Source organism: Sinohyriopsis cumingii, chromosome 12, assembly GCF_028554795.1.
Source record: "Sinohyriopsis cumingii isolate HCF-2022 chromosome 12, ASM2855479v2, whole genome shotgun sequence".
Lineage (NCBI taxonomy): Eukaryota > Metazoa > Mollusca > Bivalvia > Unionida > Unionidae > Sinohyriopsis > Sinohyriopsis cumingii.
This window is the reverse complement of record NC_142972.1, coordinates 36,638,737-36,645,364: the sequence shown is the minus strand read 5'-3', so window position 1 is coordinate 36,645,364 and position 6,628 is coordinate 36,638,737.

The window sequence follows — 6,628 nt, the reverse complement described above, 5'->3', positions numbered from 1 at the left end:
GTAGGTTTACATTTCAGATAGCATATATGCTAATCAAACTAATTGAACGCCTGTATAAATGGAAAGGCCAGGCAATAGTAGCTTCTTTGCTCGTAGCGACAGCAGCATTAATAGTTTTGCTAAGGTTTTAGCTTGCCTTTTTCATATGCATGTATGTCATAAATCCCTTTATGTATTTCTTTTCATGCATGTCATGAACAGTTAATAAGCAAAAATAATTTAGTCAGTACTATATTTTCTCACCCTTTCCACTTTGTGCTCAGTGTCATACTGCCACGATATTTGTGTGTCAGTTCCTTTGCTAATTAATTCCTAAATCAATAGACGGATTATATTGATTATACTTCGGATGAATCATTGTCTAGTAATGACTACTTAATCGGCGACATGCTCACTTGGCCCTTTGACATCGGTTTCAAGGTCGCAGTCATATAAGATTTTCATTACAATTTTTGATTCTCGAATTTTTCATGTGCTTATGCGACCTAAGCCATGTTGATATACTCTGTTTGACTAGGGATTCTCATTTTTAGAGCTGGGTACCACAAACACTTGTGCACCGAGGTATTTCCGAACATACCACGGTATCTACCATGGTAAACCGCAGATATGTTATGAATATTGTATGGATTAGGGAACAATAATTTAAATTTCTTGGTCTGTGGCCTGATATTTTCTTTTTAAATGTCCTTCGATGAATAGAAAAAATAATATCTTGCCGTGATCTAAAGCAAATTTTAATCGATTATATTCGTTATAATTTATTAATACTACTACTACTAATACTACTACTACTAATAATAATAATGACACACAAACTATCTCGGCTCATAATAAAATTGCAGCGGACAGATAGTACAACCTTCCCAGACCCCCCTTAAATGAATGATTAGTACTTTAAGTACTTGAATTTTTTATGTGTGTGTTAATTGTTGAACAAGCTGTAATCTAAAATCTGTAACTAATGTTGGTAATCAAACAATTTAGTTGACACCCCATGAAATACATTGCGCTAACATTAGAGATCATGTTGATAAAAATAAGAAGTGTTGACACCTACACTGTTATAGATTAGGCATGTAGGCTTTGAGTGGCATGCCAATACCAGGGTAAGATATTCATCCGAGAGGGCAGTAAGCACAAAACACGTCAACAAACGAGAAAATATATTCAGTGGACTTGAAATTATGTAAACAAGTGCTGTCCTCAAATCTTTGAATGATTAGCATTACCACAGGTATACGTGCACTTAACACGTTAGCATACGCTATTAAATAATGAAAATAAATTATTTATTTTAATCCGATATTTGTCCAGAAGTTGTATTTGGCTCTAATATTTTTATAACATATGTCCACCAATTGACATTATTGACACGTGTCAAAGATGTGACTAATGGGGGATAACTATATTTGTAATATTTGAAATTAATTTGCTAATAATATTAGAACTTTTTTCCAATAATAATAATAATAATAATAATAATAATAATTTAGAATTATTTTGTCATGAAAAACGAAAACATTCTATAAATTTCCTTGAATTCCTAAAATATTACATTGTAATTTCCGTACATTCATTACTTACGGAATTGTCCAAAGTACCGGTACAGAGAAAAATTTCCCTGGTACGGTTCACCGAAAACAAAAGACGGCGGTAAATCGGCATATCAGTAATATCGCAAAGGTAATTCTGCGATATGCTCAATCACCAGTTTGACCTTGGGTTCAAGATCACAATGTTTACACTAATTATCCTCTTGCCTATGATCTATATAGATACAAAACATACTAAACATCATACAAGCACAGTACATGAGCAATGACGTGCGAGTCTTAGATACTGGAAGTGTTTAGCTTGATTTGACCACGAAGATTTCTAGAAATACACTTGTTGTGCTAGCAACCTTCAGGGCTGTACATATATGAGGGACTTAATATTTTTTATCACATTTATAATGTGGTGCATGTAGTGTTACCATTAACAGCATATCCGTATATCGCTATGTCCATCCATCAAGTTTTCTTTTTACTTGTGGTTCTCAGGCGTACACTATGTTGTGACTTCGTGTTACTTTGGCAGTTTTAAATAATATATTTTAACTGTTGACTGGAAAATAATGTTTCCAGATGATTTCAGCCTATTTTTTATTGATTTATTTTGATTATTATTTTGATCATGTCTTTCGACCATGCAAAATAAATGATAATACAAGTAGCATATGACAATACATATTATAATGTATTAGTCATTTACCATACGTAGATCATAAATATGTTAAGAATACGAAATTTTCGGCAATATTACCTTCATCATGCTGATCACGCGACCTATAATGATCACGTGATACGAGGAGACTGTTTAATGTTGACCTTCGCTGTCGTATTTAGATGGCCTACTTCACCTTTCTTTTCCATATGTTATCCTCTGATCCGATGCCATTGATGTGACTAGGAACGATTTATGTTCATGTATGACCGATGACTCTCAAACTAATGTGATCCTTAATCCTTGTTTCTAACATTCTATTTGTTTCTCCGATGAAGTCATTCTCAAAATTTCATTACATTTGATATAATAAACCATACAACTTTTTTCAAATTCTCTGTTTTCTCCTTCACATGTGAAAGTTTCTGTCTTAAAGAGTTGTATGGTTTGTGATTTGCGTTGGTCCCAGTTTGTCCGAATACTCTAGCTATGACTTCTGATCTGCCAATAATCACGTGATCAACATCTGACAGTGTCATATTCCTTAAAATGTAAAGTTCTTAAGTTATTTATACTCTTATTATGGAAAGTTAATAATGGTCATGAATTATCCAGAGCAAGGCAGCCACCTTTTCAGTTCAATATATTACACCCACATCCACATCATATATATATATATATATATATATATATATATATATATATATATATATATATATATATATATATAAGTGCATGTGTGTATTGCCTCGTTAATCCGGAATCCGCGTTCCGGATCCGGAAATCAATATCTGGAGTAAAGTGTTTAATTACTTAAATTCGTCCTTGTGAAATATCTCAAAGGACGTTTATGGCGTGACGTTTTGACGTATTGTGTAATAAATAAAGCTATAGATATATTTGTGACTTTGGTCTTACCAGTTCGTCTTTTACTTGAAACTTATGTGAGGTATGTTCACTTCATGAAGCCACTGTACAGTATGTAGCCAGACACATGCCGATAGTAAGTTAGGAAACGGATCTAGCCATTTACAACAGTAGACACCTTGGTTCAAAGAAAGTAGAATCTCTAATAAACTGCCTCGATAATCCGTAAATAATCTGTCCAAAAACAAAACATTCGAATGATCGTAATTGAAAATACAGTCAGTGGGACTACGCAACAGTTATCCTATGCTGTAAAATGGCGTCAATGTCACAAAACCACAAACCATATACAGAGGCAGAGATGAGCTATTTTTTCTCGGCAAGAGATGTAAAAACAGAGTACAGGTATCATGTCAGGGCCTATGCAGAGATCAATGTCCGCTGCAGCAGTAACATCAAAGGATTTCAATGCCGCGACAAAACAATCCGTTATGCACAGGGTCATTTCTCAGGCAGATTTCTTTTATAAAGTATTTTATAAAACCATGGTAAGAAATAACACGTGACAAAAACGTTTTATACACTACTTAAAGGACCGAACAGAGTTGCAAAATGGTATTCCGCCTGCTCAATGATAGTATTAAAAAGCCAGTTAACTTTAGTGAATATGAATGTCCGTTATTGATCAAGAATAAACATTATACAGTTTAGTGTTATGTCATACACTTGTAAAGCAGAACAGAGATAATTTATTGAACTAAGATTTTTGGGGGACTAGAAAGAACGGTGAAGTTAGAGTCATTCTTAATTGGTAATATTTTAATGGATATATCAAATATCGCCATTTAAACATGGACACTTAGAAACTTATCGCAAGCTATTTACTTTAAATTGCTTCATGTCATCTGTTGATTGGAAGAATGTATATTACTCTTTCAAAAAAACTAAGGAGCATAAAATGTTTGAGATTTAAATGGCGGGAACAATTGTTCCAATATATTTGCTTACCAAATGGGATTCATTGTGCCCCATTATGCACCACCATATTCATATCAATGAAGGGTAATTGATTCTTTTGTCAGGAATGTTGCCCAGACATATGAAAGAATTATGAAAGCAGTCTTTCAACAAGGTTGACAATTATTACACCCTGTTCAGTATTCAGGAATGTAGTCCCAGTCTATTTAAGATCATTATTCCGCTATCATTTTGATGGTGATGCAAGACTTGTATTTAGGCATTGTTGGTATTGATTTAAGGGTAATTGTTTAATCTGTAGAATGTGAAGATTATCGTGTGGATGCCTACGTAATTAACGAGGCATTGATGGTGATGGTTAAGTCAAATATGTGACCCATAACATGATAGGTTGTTTTTAAAGTTCAGCTTCCTCTCAGAAAATAGCCGCAAAGCTTTTGACACGAACTTTAGCATAATATCACCTTTGAAATTTGAGATCAACATACGCGTTATTAGAATTGGGACGCAGTTGAAAGTTTTGCTAGTAAGAAACAAATCTTGACACCATAAAAGACAACACTTATGATCTAAGTGCATGTACATGGTAATAGATGACGTACCTGTGCTAGCATGTCATATGTCTTACGTCTCTTAAAGGCGTTTTTGAGAATAACATTTATGTTTCTTAAAGAGAATGCACAGTTCTCCATGCGTTATGTGAAGCTCTACGGATCTGTAACATGTAACATGGACCACAATTCCTATTTGTTGACAAATATTGCGGTGAGAGGAGGCATTGACTCTAAACTATATGCGTCACATTGTATAAGACGTGTTTACGTTTCAAAGGCTAGTACTAATGACTTGTCATTGGAAGGTCATGTACGTATTGCTCGATGCACAAACAATACGTTTACATTGTTTTAACAAATTTCTGATATCAGTGCTAAACCTCTTACTGTGCCATAGAATAGGTTACATTTTATTTCCTCTTGCTGTAAATTTCTACATGCTAAAAATATATCCTAAGTGAATGAATGCGTGTTTTCTGAATCTGAGAATGTGTACCTGCTTTGAAATCTATTGGACCCTCGTTCGAGGTACAATACCAAAAATCATTATCCACACAAACATATACACACTATGTAAACGAGTCTTTTCTTAGATAAGGCAAAGTCTGAGATGATTCTTTGAAGTCGTATAGCAAGAAACTATCATCTGTCCTACCCTTTATATGTCTGGAGTGTAAAGCCTCTTAGTGTGTAGCCATAGTCTTGAAGATTACGCTGGTTCAAAGGCAGTAAGTTTCTAATATATGCCTCTTCACCTTTATATATGGATCCACAGCATCCCACTCAAACTTGGTGTCACTGAATTGTATATGAATTATATCAATAGGTATATGTTGTCAAAAAATGTACTCCGGTTTCGTTGCCGCGTACAGCATCACTCGAGGGTGGTATATTTTTTCGGCTCTAGTTATTTCGAAATACTGAGCGAAAGTCAGACCATGCTGTACGTGCAAATTGCCTGCAGCGAAAAACCTAAGTACTTAGCTGCGCATATCTGTCACAGCTGGTATACATATAGAACAAATTCTCTATAAACAAATAACATTACGAAGAGTCTTGTCAGGAAGCTAGTTAGACAGGTGTAGCAACCCTAGATCAAAATCTTTCAAAATGATATTTCTAAAATAAATAAAACAAACATACACACTATGGAGGGAAAAACAAATAAACATAAAAACCTTTTAACTTTGGGAACTAGGGGTTCCGTCAAATGATGTTAATTCTGAGACGGACCACATCAAAAAACATTTATTATGTTATTCATTGTTATTTTGTAAGGTGCCATTATTTATACTGTGTACATTTTTGTTATTATTTTGGGTCTTTTGTTTTGCATTTTGGAAGTTTAAGGGTGTTTAGCACCTATCAAATTAAGTGGGTAGTTTTTACAGCCCAAATTGGCAATGCCAACTAAAGAACAAACTGGAGGAAAGATGAAAAATTACTTTCCCACAGATCTAAAGAATTCAGACAGTGGAAGACTAATACTTGCATATGGATCACCAGTGTGCCAGGTGTTGGACCTTACAAGCTTTAATGAGGCAGGAAGGCCGCGCCCAGCCGAGATCCTGCAGTACCTAATAGGCAAGGGAACACAAACTAGCGACATCAAAGGACTACAGAATGGTGGCAGAGGGCTATAATTCCTCTTCGCAAAAGGAGGAAAGCCACTATATGACAATGATCAGACAATCTAGTTCAGAGGCAAGCCAGTGAAGATCTATGCCCTGCCGCTCTTGATCAATCGAACATACTGCAAATAAGTACGGCATCAAAATCACTACTGCACAAATGGCCACATACTAGGGATTCCCCTCAGTATACACAGGAGTGAGAAGTGAGGATAGCGAGACTCACCCCGGAAGACGTAAAGAAGCTGCCACCCTTTTTCTACATAATGGATTTTCTTATAAAAAAAATCGTGGTATAAAGTATGCCAATACGACCGGCAATGCTACAAATGTGGGAATACTGACAACTACTGAGAGAATGCAAGAAACAAGCACCAACGCAGGATACAG